The sequence below is a fragment of the Coturnix japonica genome, chromosome 13 (assembly GCF_054131305.1).
Source record: "Coturnix japonica strain WE chromosome 13, WE-NBRP24, whole genome shotgun sequence".
NCBI classification, from domain to species: Eukaryota; Metazoa; Chordata; class Aves; order Galliformes; family Phasianidae; genus Coturnix; species Coturnix japonica.
In genome coordinates this window covers 12,563,058-12,576,685 of record NC_140675.1, presented here as the reverse complement: position 1 = coordinate 12,576,685, position 13,628 = coordinate 12,563,058, and the positions used below count along the sequence as shown (strand labels likewise).

Below are 13,628 nucleotides of genomic sequence, written 5' to 3'. Positions count from 1 at the left end.
CCGAGCTGCTGCGCTGATAGGGAGCTCTGGGGAGGTGAGCATGGCACAAGGTGCTCCTGAGCTGCCAAGGGCCAGATGCCTCTCGCAGCCAACGTACCTCCATCCATATGCTTGCATTGACCAGTCCCCAAGGCTTCCCTGTGATGTTTTCAGGCTCTGGCTCACACCGGTCACAACTTGAGGGCTGTTGTAGAGGTGCTGAGGAATCTTCAGCCCTGAGCAAGCCCCTGCTGTTGGTGCATTTTAGCAGCAGTGGCTCCAGCCATCCCTAGATTTTCCCTTTCTATGTGATGAGTGTCCCCTGCCTGCACCAAGCCAGCAGCTCTTCTTTCCTTCTCCACACCCCTGCACAGACTTGCTTTGTCTTCTGCTCTTTGAGTTTCTTCTCAGCAGCTGAGATCATCTCTGCATCTGAATTACTTTGTCTGAGCTTGCAAGAGTCTCAGTGTAAAGATGGCTTCAGTGCAGTGCCAGGAACCCTCTGCTTTCACTGCTTAATAAGTAAACCAGGATCCTGATCAAAACACCTCCTGTGCGTGAAATTCCTGATTTGGACAGAAACTGGGTGGGGATACATTGATTTGGTTCAGAGTCTTAATTCCCTGTTTCTGCTGAACTCCAGCCAGGTCTGCTTCTTGTAAAGTTTGGCGCCGGGTTGTCCTCTCTGTGTAGAGCCTCTGAATAAATATGTGCTGGGGGAAGCCCTGCTCGGTGGGGGCTCAGGCTGTATGTGTCTCGAGGCCACAGGGGGGAGTGAGCTCCGGCTGCCCCACTCTCAGCAGTCACCGGGCATTGGTAAGCAGCCCACATGTTTCTTCTGGACAAATGCTGAGATGTTTGGAGATGAAGCGAGGCCGATGGAGGCTGTGCAGTAGCGTGGATGCAAAGCAAACCATGGTTCTTGTTGATGTAATTCTGTTAAGAGAGCAATTTAGAGAACCAGAGCCTATGAGGGGCAATTTGCAGGACTGGGCTGGGCTGATTCTCCTCATATTCTTCCTAAGGGAGAAAAACCTCCTAAAAAGATCTCAGGTCCCCCAGTTTGCATCCCCCTCCATGCAGGCATGTCCTGGGGGGATATTGTGAGTGTCCCCCTGGGATCCCAACTGCATTTCCCACCCAACCCAGGGCTCATGCCCCCCTTTCTCCTTTCCCTTCTCTATGCCAATTAAAATCCAGCTCATCTCCAGGTGGCCCCCAGGTTATGTTATCCATGGGACAACTTACATGTATTCCCATGCTCCTCACTTTTTTTCCTTTCCTCCTCATGCTATCTCTGCTTTCCCACCCACCATAGCTGTTATGGAAGGAGCTGCTAGTGCCACGCTCGGAGAAAAGGCACTTCAACTGCCCAAGGATGTTCAAAGCATCCAGGAGACCTGAGCCACAATGGGGCTGTTGGGGAGCACCTGATGAGGAGGGGGTGTGTCGCTGGAGCCATGCTGTAAAACTTTAATGAGTTCGAGGAGGCAGAACCTTCAATAAATCCCATCTGTGTTTGGAAAGCTGCAGGAGGATGGGAGAAATTTCCCTTCTGTTGGTAACTAAGGAAGATATTAAATAACAGCTCCTCAGGGACAAACATTTCAAAGCCAGGATAGGCAGATAACCCGCATATTGGAAGCTTTAAAGAGCTCGCTGAGCTTTGGCGTATGGGGAGTTTCTAGAAAGCTGGAAGGTTTCTGACATTGTCTCAGTAGCAAACAGGCAAGTGGTGTAGCAGTGAGCCAGGTAGTGTGACGTCTGTCGCCACGCAAGCAGGTTGAAGTGGGGAGCACATCCATCCACCCGCAATCCTTTCCTTGATTTGAGCCTCTTAAAAATTTACGGCTGGCGTCACAGCCTGATTTAGAGATGGCACATCTTCAGTTGCTGTGCAAGAGTGTGTTCTTCCCATCACCTCTTATGACCCTCCCGAAATACCCATGCATCCTGTAGGAATCTGCAGGGCGAAAGCTCAGGTGTCAAGGCTGGGAGTGGGATTAGCGTAATTTAGCATGATTTATCAAGAAAATAGACCCCATCAGGCAGATGGGATTTTATTCTTCAAGGTTACAGCTTTTCCTGTTCAGGGTAACAAGATCTCTGTTCTAGACTTCTGTCAAGTGTTTAAACTGCATGAGGTTTTGATTAAAGAAGTGGTTGCACAGGGACCTGAGCTGACAACGCCTGGCTCCTGATGGATGCGTATCTCTTGGTTCATTTATTTTTAATTTCCCTTCCTTTTCTCCTTCTTTAGAGACTAGAGAAGCCTGCCAAGTGGATAAGAAGTGCCTGAGTGGGGTGGAGGGGGAGTTTGCAGGCGCTGGCAGCCCAATTTCACCTCCTTCTGACCGCTTCTTGCTAAATCGAGAGGAAGGTGCCTGCCTAAACCTCCCCCCACTGCTGGGAGCTGTCAGGATTGAGACCTCCAGGAGCCAAACCCAGAAACCTTCTGGGGGCAGGAGAAAAATGCCTTATGCTGTGGGATTTCAGCAGCTCTGGCTGCTCGTCTCACAGAAGGGAAAGATTGAGAGGTGGCTTGATTGTAGTGTGTTAGTACCTGGCTGGGGAAAGGAAATTGCAGGGTAAGAAATAGCTGCCAGCCGGCAGCAGGGCGAGGGCTGGGGCGGGCTGCTGGCAGAGGGGGGCCCTGCACAGCTTTGTGCATTGAGTGCAGGGCGGGATTGAGTAGATGAGCCAGCTGGAGTGGGTGATTTAATGGTCTCTTCTGGCCTTAAAATTCTGCAAATCTGCAAGAGCTTCGTGAGCTCCCTGAAAAGCCTTTGCCTGCATGTAGCTGTGGGTAAGAACACGAAAACAGCCCTCAACCATCTTCTGGAAAGTGCTTTGAGATCCTGTTGTAGCAGCCGTGGCACGGTGACAATGATTATCTGCTTATAACAGATGCTAGATCAATAGCAGAGCTTCAAGCTACGCTGCAAGGCAATTGACTGCAGAAAGCAATTCTTTCTTGGGGTAAAGCTGGCCTTGCAACAAGGCTCAGATTCATTCTTACAACTCCAGTCTTAAAATGTCACCACCAGCTCTGATGTCTTTCATCCTTTGTGCTGGGAGAGAATGCACATTATTCATAATTGGACTCTCTACCAGGCAGGAATAGCCGTTTTCATTTCCTACAATGCCTGAGAAACAGTGAGGATTTGCTTTTTTTCTTTGCTTTTTTTTTTCCCCCTTCCCCAAACAGCACTTAGTGGCAGTTTTATTCTGAGTGACTCGGTAACGCTTCCCACTCAGGCGGTGGTGGCTTTGGAGTGTTGCTGTAATCATGTTGTGAGAGAGCAGCATTGATTCCCCTGGCTACCTCCTAACGAACGCCCCAGGACTGTTGTGAGTTCACCATCCCCAGGCCAGATCTGTAGCATTGCACCTGTTTGGCTGCTAAATTTAGTGTTTCCAGTGTGTCAACACCGCTGAGAGACACATAACAGGTTCCAAAACCGGGTCACATCCTCCAGCCTGCTGGCTGGAGTGACACAATTAGGAGCACCGTCATCCTGGGGAAGAGACACATCCTGCAGCCCAGCACCACTGCCCTTTTCCCTTCAGAATGCCAGACTGCTGCTTTAACCCTACAGGCTGCTGGCAGCCAGGCTGGAGTAAGTCAGAACATGTACAAAAAAATACATTGAAGCTAAAAGCTAAATACATTGTGCATCAGAGGATTATGTATAGGCTCTAGAGCTTCCTCTCTGTTCCCTTCCATTCCTATCCAGCATACTGCAGCAAAGCACTGTCCTGCAGATGAGATGCTGCTCAGTATTGTTAGTCTGTGAAACTACAAGTCTATGTCCACCTACATCCAATGGGACAGAGCAAAAAATGCAGCAAGAAGCGAAAAAGAATGGTATTATCTATCTGTGCAGGGACATATGAAAGCCTACTGGGCAGCCCAGGGCTTTCGTAGCATTTCTGCCCAGCACCAAAGCTTGGGGCTGGTGCCTATGGGCTCCTGAGTAGGAATCCCAGCTCCTGCCCTGTGATGTTGGCTGTACTGGGACTGTGCAAGAGCTTCAGGCAGTTTCCTGCCACAGTCACAGATTGAGTTCAGTGTTCTCCAGCTGTTTAGCAGAAACCTGCCCAATTCCCAGAAAGACAGGATCTCCCAAAATACGTTGCTCTGACGAAGAAAGGCGGAGACACAGTCTGCTGGGGCATGGAGGTCAGGCTGCATTTAGGCTGCTGGCGCTCAGGGATAGCACTGTGGTTAAAGCATGCCCTCCCTATTTCTGGTTTTCTTGCCCCTTGATGAACTCAGGGGGGACCCATCTCCAGCTGCTCACATAGCTGTAGGAAATGAGTGGTATAGCAGGTTAGTAAATGAGTGCAGAAAAGCCCTCCTTTTGTTTTCCACCTGTATTTTATTCCTTATGGCAGGGGTAGCTAGAAATGGCACTTGGCAGAAGAATCCCACATTCCTGGTCTCGTGCATGAAACCAGGTGGCTCAGCAGCCCAATCACAGCAGTGTGAGCTGGGCACTGGTTGCTGGTAAATATCAGGAGCCTCGTTTCAGTTAAACAAATACCAGCAACTCCCAGTGCTGCCTGCCTGGGCTCCCTCCCTTACTTCCCTCTTTCTAAGGCATCCTCATAAAGCTTTAAACCTGCTGTACTCTAACCTGGAGACAAACAGTACTGGTGCGTGATGTTGCTGGAGGACACTGTGGCTATGAAGCCTTCCAGCAGTGGTTGGGGTTGGTGCATTGCAGAAATAGCACTGTTCCAGACAGGCTGTCCAGAGCAAGGGGTTTAATTTTGGAGGGTGGCCCTGGAATAGCCCTTCCCAGCAATGTGCTGGGTGGTTTTCCTTTTCCCTGTCAAGCCATCCTCTGTGCTTGCTCATATGCAGGGAAAGAGGGGCAACTCTCTTTGAAAGTTAAGAATTAGGTTGCTAGAAAAGCTGGCAGCCCAAGGCCCTCACAGCAGTGTGCATCTTACATTAAACTCTCCTCATCTCCCAGCAAATTCTGGGCCAAGAGGGACTGACAGGAGCCCTTGATTTTCCCATGTGACAGTGCAATCACAAACCTCTTCAGTGCATTACTGAGCTGTCCAAACTTGACAATGTCTTGCTTTTTCTCTCCCTGCAAACCCCTTTTCTTTCCCTCTCTTCACTCCTTCAGACCGAGGATAATGCAGCCGTGGGTTCGTTCTGCAGGTCGGGACGTGCAAGCAGCATCCTTATCTGGTTGAAGGGCTTTCACTCGCAGTCTGCGTGGGCGCATTCATTTTTGGTGTGATCCTTTTTGCGCTTTTGGGAAGAAAAGTCTGAAGTGGGTTGAAATGAAGATGGGTTTTAGCAATTTTCTCTGCATTCAGCTGTTGCAGGATAGTCTGACCATCAGGGCTCGTGGAACACCTTCGTCACCTCCTTTGTGCGGTGGGAGGTTTGCTCATTATCTGATTTGTGCTTCGCTTAAAAAGGAAAATGTAATTGTAGCAGCTCCTTGCCATAAAAGAACAAAGACAATTTCAGGGAAGGAAAAGTTCCATGCAGCTTCTATGATCCTTTACAGTACTCTGTCTACTTTTCTCGCCTCCAGCATCAGCTCTTTACTGCCTGATGTTATCCATGACCACCTCTGGCTTGAGCCTCTTCCTTGCTATAGAAATTCCCCTTGTACAAAGACCAAGTTGAGTTTCCTCACCATTCTGGGTGAAGGGGAGAAGGTCCCCAAATCACCCCACATTGCCGTGATGTTTCTATTCTTGCCTCTTCCTCCAGAGCTGTGTTTTCTATGGTGAGTCCAAGAGTAGATGCTTAATCTGTAAAATCCTACTGAGGATTTTGCCCTGGGAAAAAGAAAAACCAAAAGCCTTCAGTTCAGGTGTGGATTGGGGTGAGAGACTGATATTTTTCCAGCTCTCTCATGTTCCAGATTGATCTTGGAGTTCAGATAGCCCTGAGGTGGAGAGCCAAAGTTTTCTACAAGGTTTCAAGTGAAATAATAAAAATCTATATGCTCACAGTGGTGAGAAGGAAGCTGTGATGTGTGCCAAGCATCAGACATGAAGAAATTATCTCCTCCACCTCCCATTGCCATGGTGAGTACAGCTGCATATACATGCGTAACAGCACTGGAGTGATCCCAAATCAGATCATCTTGGGGCACGCTTGGCTGTTCATACTAAAACAGAATGACCTCAGACGAGATACAGTATTTTTAACTATGAAGCATTCCTACTAAGTGCCCTTTCCTGTTTATTTTTACCAGGACATTGTTTTAATGACTGTAGAGTTACTCATTTGATTCCCAAGGCTGGAGAGCAGAAATGAATTAGTTTCATTTCAAGACTTAGTCGTGCAGTCATTTTCCAGAGATTGATGTACTCGGAAGCCAAAGTGAATGCATTGCCCAATTGAGGAACATTTCTTTCCTGCCTGTAGCCGTCAGCAGAGACCGGCATGAGCGTCGGTTCCTGGTATAGATGCTGCTGGCTTGTTGCAAGGGTACATGGTGCAGATGCACTCAGCCTCGCCATCCACCGCCATGCACGGCTGTTGGTCCATCCTGTGCTTTGGTACAGATGCATGGAGCGCATGCAACAAGGTTTGGGCGTTGTGCATGGCTTGCATACACATCTCAGCACTGGGCTTTATGCTTCAAAACAGAGATCCTTTGCAGTTCAGAGCTGGGGACCATCAGTTGTTTGCTTGCCTTTGGGGTTGTGTTTCCTGCAGTAAACAAAAGCCTACAAGCATATGGTTGCATCTGGTGCCTCCCATAAGCACCCATAGGAACCACCAGCACACCCAAGGGGTTTGGTTATTGCATTTAACCCTTCAGATTGCTATTCCACTTCACTTGTCGGTTTAATAAGCAGCTCCATGACTTGCATCAACCTCACTCCTTTGGAACCCAGACAAAGGTGGAAACACTGATTACAAATTTGAGATGAGCCCATTCATTGCTACATTACTTCCCAAAGCAGCCAAAAAAAGGCTTTGCTGGGCTGGGGTCCTGCTTGTTGTGCTGGGCTGTGTGAACATCTCATCCCCAAGGACAGAGGAACAGAGCTCAGCTGCCTGCGTTACATAAAGATCACATTGTCCCTCTCTATTGTTGGCCACTGGGACGACAGCAGCATCACAAACATACGTGTCCTCGGCGCCGTGGGAAATGTTCCCAGGGAAGGCTTAACACAGAGCATAGAACACGATACTCTGAGCACTGCAAGGATGGGGGCTGAGGCCGCACCGCAGAGCAGCGAGTACCCATCTTCCAGCGAACTCTCACTACTTTGTGAAGGGGTGTTGGGTTTCCATTGCATTTTGTGCTCTACCAGGTATATTTATTCTCCCTCCGCCCTCCCACTGTGGCCTCTGGGAGAGCGATGAGTGAGAACATGCTGTCCAGAAGGATGGGTGTGTTGGGAGTCCTTATTAGCAGACTTATTCCAGAGAATTAAGCCCTAATTTCATAAAAGGGCACAGAGAGAGTGACTATAGCTGTGGGAGAAGCAGACCAGCTTTGTGTGTTGTTTGCAAACAGGACAAGAAGTCCTGATCCCAGACTGTTGGTCCTGCCCATTATGGCATTACAACCAATAATTGTAATAACTCCCTACTTTTTAAAACAAAAATAACAAAGTAGTTCACAAGCAGCCAGTCCTGCCTCCTTGTGCTGTCACTTCTTCCTTCGCTTGTTTTGTTTATGTGCTTGGGAAGGGCTTTACAATGTTCCTGATCATCTTCCATGTCACCTTTTGGCAACCCCGCTGCACAATGTGCCTCTGCAACGCCCGTCATTGTTTCTCCCTGAATTAATTGTTCTATGTAATTGCGACCTGCTGCAGGACACTGCCTTGCTCTATTAAAAGGAGTGATGCTAATGAAGAACATTGGGTACCACGTTACAGGAGAGCAAGGCTCGACTCACTGGGATGCGTACTCTGCGTTCTGTTATTGCCAGCCCGGGCAGAAATGGTGTTTCTGTCTCTCATCAGTCACTGGCTAATGACTGTAATTTTTACTTGCTGAGGAACTCTGGGTATAATGGTCTTTATTAACAGATATAGGAGATGTTACCAGACCTGCATTACGGGCAAAGAGGAAGAAAACAATCTCTGCGTGGAGGCAATTTCATTATTTATTTGTAGCAATAGGAGTGATCCTGAATTAGTGTCAGATTCAACAGTGTGGCTAATGAGCAGGGTTGAGCTGGAATACAAGCAAACCTATTAACAGCAGCAAACTGCAAAGATGATGCCTGGGCCTGCAAACCCCCACAGCAAACAGAAGATCTCAGTCAGCACGTGAGGCTGTGTTTGTGTGCTGATGTGTTTGCATCTTGAGATGCTCCTGCTTGTGAATCCCCTCCAGCCCTCCTCCAGTCCCACTCTCCTTTACTATCTCCCATTACTCTTGTATGTTGAATGAGCTGGAGCCTCTGATTTAATCTTTAAGACAACAGAGTCTAAGTATCTCCACTGCCGTGGGCTATGACTGCTGGAAGAATCACTTGTCTTGAAACAGTGTGGCATCCAGCTTTGGTTTTCAGCCCTGAGTGGCACATCTGCAGGTTGGGGACATGGTTGGGAATGCTGTGACAGAGCTGGCTGCTGCACTGCAATACAGGTCATGTAGGAGAGCACAAAGCCATAGCATTTGCTGACATCTCCGGGGCAGCTTTATAGCAGTCAGTCTCTTTGCAATTAATCAGAGGCTTCAAGAAATGTCAGAACCGTTAGCTGACCTCAGTCTCCTTTTACCTGGAACCAGAGAAGGCTTGTTTCAGCTCGCTAAGAGGATATTTCTTACACAGGATGCATTTGCTGAAGACTGTCCATTTTTATTCCAGCTGGAATAACTGGGTTTAATCTGACTGGCTTTATTTGCAGCTGTTACAGGGGTTTAGGCTGTAGGTTTGCAGCAGTGATTGGAAAGCTTTGGAGAGCAGAGTGGATGCTTTGTGACAAAGATAGAAAGCTTTGTGCCCTTGTCTGAAACCAAGCCCAAGGCACTGAAATCTGCAGAGACTTCAGAAAGACTTGACCTCAGCCCTGCGGATCAGTTGTGATCCTGGGCCTGATTTGGAAACAACAGAGCAGAGTGGAGGTGCGAAAATAGAAGGGAAGTCTTAAAAAAGAGAGACATTGGCTGCCTCGTACCGTGGCATTTGTACTGAACGCTTGCTGACAGTGTGGTGCAGCACAGAGCTTCTCTTTACATATCGATGCCAGATCAAACATCGTCAGTGCTATTGTTGGAGCGCTTTGTTTAAAAATGGGTCTTCTGGGCAGATGGCCGGGTTCAGAGCAGCGTCTGTGTGTATAGCACTTCAGGCACCTTCCCCTGCTTTGCTTACTTATTGCTGCGGGAGTATGAGCAACAGAAAATAAAACAAGCAAGTACAGGATGTGAGATGGGCAGAGCAGTCTTAATCACCGAGAGACCAACATGCACCTTTGCTTCCAGTCGGCTTGGGAAGGTGCCTGCTTGACAGAGTGCCTGAGCAAAGTCAGACCTGTTTTTCTCAAGGAAAACGCTCCAAAAAATGTATGAAAATATGAGATATGTGGTTTTCTGGCTCAGGATGAGTGTGAGCCAAGACATCTGAGCACAGAAGATGCGAAAAATAAAATGTGCAAAATCCCATCAGGGAAAAACGCTTCCTCATCCTGCGTGCAAGATGCTCATCTGGCACCTGAGCTGCTCATCCGAGATGGGTCCCTGTGGGCTGCAGCCCTGGGTGCTGGTGCAGGTGCAGCCTTCTCCTGTCACTGTCCTTGGGAGCTTATTTTGTTAGGATGCATTTTCAGTGTTGGGCCATCCACACCCCATCCCGGGCTGGGAATGGAAGGGCCTCCCACATCCCTCTGCGCTCTGGAGAAGTCATTATTTCACAACTGCTTTTTCCATGGGCCGTGTTGGCCGGCAGAGCCTGTTAGGGCTGCACAGCGTGATCCCTGCATGGGCTGGAGGAGCTGCTGGTAAGGGCTCCAGACGCCCGCTGCCAGAATTAATTAACACAGCTCATCCTGGGTTACGCAAAATCACCTGCCTTCAGCTTCCAGCTCCTCGAACATAAATCATGAGCTCCTTGCCTTGAGGAGAAGCTGTTCAGATTTTGTGTTGGAAATTGCTAGCAAGTACAGCCCATATTCCATGTCGGTTTTGTTTTTATTGAAGAGCAGAGGATATGGCTCATGGAACATTTGCAGACCCGGGCTGCCTTGGTGTTCGTTAAGTAGGGGCTTGTTTTTATTACAGTCAGCTAATGAGATGGTACTTTGACAAATCACATAAACACTATTAGACAAATGAAATTTATTATCTAACTGTTTATCATGAGTGGATTCAAGGTAAAGACTCGTGTGGAGGTAATCTCAAGGGACAGCTTTGAGGTAAAGCGTACCCAGTCCTTATGAAACCCTTATCTGTTTACCTGCCGACTCGTTTTCTTTTCCCAGCTCAAGGCCGTTAGCTGAGGTGACCTGTGCCATTTCAGTCCAATTACTTTCACTGGGGAAGGATGCGGGCTTTTTTTCTGGGCTAAACTCATCCATGCTTGAGACAAGCTGGGTTTCCATAGCGCACATCTTTCCAATTCTAAGTAAACAGTCGCTCTGTTCTTCTCCCTATGTGTCAAAGCCCTCAGACTGGATCCCGTTGACCCCTCATCTGCAGCACGCTGGCTTCTTCGGGGAACAGCCGCCAGCAGCAGCACTTCAGCACTAATTTCTTCCTCTTAACTCCCCCATTTCAGCGACAGCTTTGTCACAGTGACACAGATGAGTTCCGCAGCTCTGCTATACCTAATGCTGCCTGAGTTGTCCTCATAGCCACCCAACACCCCACACCACCAAAGCTGGGTGGGCTTTGGAGAGAAGCCTGACCTGCTTTTAGCTTCTCAATATTTATCTTCTTTAGCCCTGGGTGCTCTCATTTTTTGCAACCTTTCATGCTTTCCACATGCATTTTTGTCCTTTGTGAAGCTATCTGTCACCTGTGCTCACAGCCGTGCTGCTCCAGCTGGCTGTTCCCATGCCGCAGTGCCTTTACGCAGCCAATCCACATACCACGTAGTCCTTCCTAAACCCTGCTGTTATTTCTTTTGGCAAGAACAAACAACAAATCCCCACACCCAAGGCCCATGAAAGGCAATGGAAAAGTCTTCTTGAGTCAAACCAACGTCTTCTTTTTGAAGCTCTGGCAGACACAGACCAGCTAAGCCTTTCCATTTGGCTGCGCCTTGCTGACAGCTGTTATTACCATCGTGCAGATTGGGAAAGTGAGAAAACTGATTGCTGCAGCCTCCCGGGGTGGCCTTGGGACTTGTGTCAGGGCTCAGGGTGCCCAACACCCTCAGGCTCTGCCATCATTCCCATGCCCTGCTCCAAGTCTGTGTGTGTGGCACAAGCTGTCTCCCCCTGTTTCCATTGTCTGCTGCTCATTACTCCATGATTGCAGCAGCCCCTCTCTGGGAGCCAAGGGCACACTTCTGACCATGCTGCCTTAACTCTTCACTGAACACTGGGCTGGTACAGCATTTCCACCACTGCTCTCTGCCTCAGCTGCAGTGTCCTTTGGGAACGGGATGTTGGAAACCCCACTCTGTCCCCGCCATGGGTCTGCACTGATCCTGGAGGTACTTTGACACTTGGATTGTGCCTATGTCTCATCTCCTCTTAATGCATTACCAAAAAAAAAAGGCATTTAGAAACCTAATCTCTGGCTTGTGTTGCCCTGTAGCTTCCATGAAACTGTTAACATGGTGCCTGTCTCTTCTAATTTCTCTGCAGTGTTTTAATTGCATGGACTGCAAGCTGCTGCTCCAGCACTAAGTGGGGGAACTTTGCAGGGCTTTAATCGTTTGCTAAAAAGCTTTCGGGCTCCATTACCATCTCATAGCATTCTGTAATTGAGTGCCTGGGAGTAAAGAAGCCTTCAGAGCAACAGCTCAGATCCTGGATCAGACAGTTTAAAGCTGCGGTGGCTTCCTGCAGTGCAGGAGGAATCAACTAAATGACACTGAGCCCTTTGGTGCAGTGGCAGGAGGCAGTGGGGCAGAAGGGGTCTCATAGCTCGGCAGGTGCAGGCAGGCAGTGCACAGATGCACGTGGCATTCAGTGCCAGTGCCAGTGATGGAGCACAGCTGAGAACTGGTGGCTCATAGCATACAAGAGGTGGATGAGGGATGTGTGAAGAACCAGCCTGCTAATGGCTGTGGGAAGGAGGACATCCGTTGTTCATCAGTGCTGCAGGGACAGCAATCCTTCCTATCACCGCCACGGCTGCATGGGGAACGTGACTGAGGGGAGGTGACTGCTAATTGCTGCAGCGAGTCAAGGGCTGTTTAAGCAGCTAATTAATTCCTCCTAATCAGCCCTTGATCTGTTGAAAACTGCATGGCATTATCTCTTCTGCTGCAACACCTTGATAATTCCTGTCTTGAATGGCCTTCACGGAGAACATATTTAAATAAACTCAATAGAGATTTCAGACAGATAGCAACTATAATTACCAGCTTGTACAAATTAAACCATGGTTTGTTCTGTTCTTTTTCTCCTGCCTTCGCTGCCCAGAGCTCCTGCTAATCATGTTCTTGCTGCTGGTGGCACGCGGGTCCCCGGGGCATTGCTGTGCGTGCCTTTGGAAAGCCTGCGCCGTGCCCAGTGCTGGGGTGGGAAGATGGGGCTGCATGTTGGTGTCCAGCATCCCCACCATGCTGCTCCTGGGCTGGGATGACAGGGAGTCTGGGAAGGGATACAGCAGCCTGGTGATGGAAATGCCACATGTGGAAGGTGGCATGGTGCTCACCAGCGTCAGCCCTGCCTGTTTTCCCCCTCCTGCTTCTGTTGTGGTTTTAATCTGAGATTTTCTTCCCTTGGGGCTGCAGGAACACTCAGAAAGGTGCCTCAAGGAGCCCAGGTTGGAGCTTGCAGCTTGACCAAGCAATGCTGCCTTTCCAGCACTCAACGATAAACCATCTGCATCGAGCTCAGTTTGTTAGGAAGGATAAGGTCAGGCCACACTCATTTCCTCTGCGGTCACTTGGGACAGCCATAGATGCTGCCTGCTCTGGCATTTGGCAAAGGTCAGCCAGCCCCAGTGCTGCCAGGCGTGCAGTGTGTGCATTTACACTGAGCCTGCTCAGTTATTCCTGCCCTGCCTCATTGCACCCTCCCTGCTCCATGTAATGCCTTAGTCAGAGTTTGGGTGCTCAGGCGTATCTATTTTCTCCCATTTTTTAGACAAATGCAATAACTGCAAGCAAGGTCATTTTCTGGCACCCAGGCTGTGACAGAGAGCAGAGAATGTCGTGCTGGTTTAATGAGAGAAAATGGATTTTTCATAGCAGGGGAACAGTTCTGTTCCCATGGTCTCTAAAGGTGAAATAGGAGTACCATCACATTTCCTGCCCTCTCCTCACTCTGTGAGCTGGCCAGGACACGTCTACCGCTGTAGGAGATGCTCACATGGCACCAACAAAGCTCACAGTCTGGATTTTACCTGCCCCAGCAGCAGCACGGAGCACAGTGCACATGGAGGACACGGCTGGGGCTGCCCAGGGGAGCTCAGCCAGAAGGGGAGAGTTAAAAGATTTGCTCAGGTCTCTCTTCTATGAAGGTTTTTGAGTTTGAGCTGAATTGTCTGGGCATCCAGGGCTCAGCCTATTAATGGA

At 49.1% G+C, this 13,628-nt stretch overlaps 1 protein-coding gene across 7 annotated transcripts in view; it reads left to right on the top strand.

The window, feature by feature from the left end:
• Positions 1-13,628, top strand: part of PEMT (phosphatidylethanolamine N-methyltransferase) — a 37,729-nt gene that overhangs the window by 4,838 nt on the left and 19,263 nt on the right. The gene's annotated exons all lie outside the window — the stretch shown is intronic.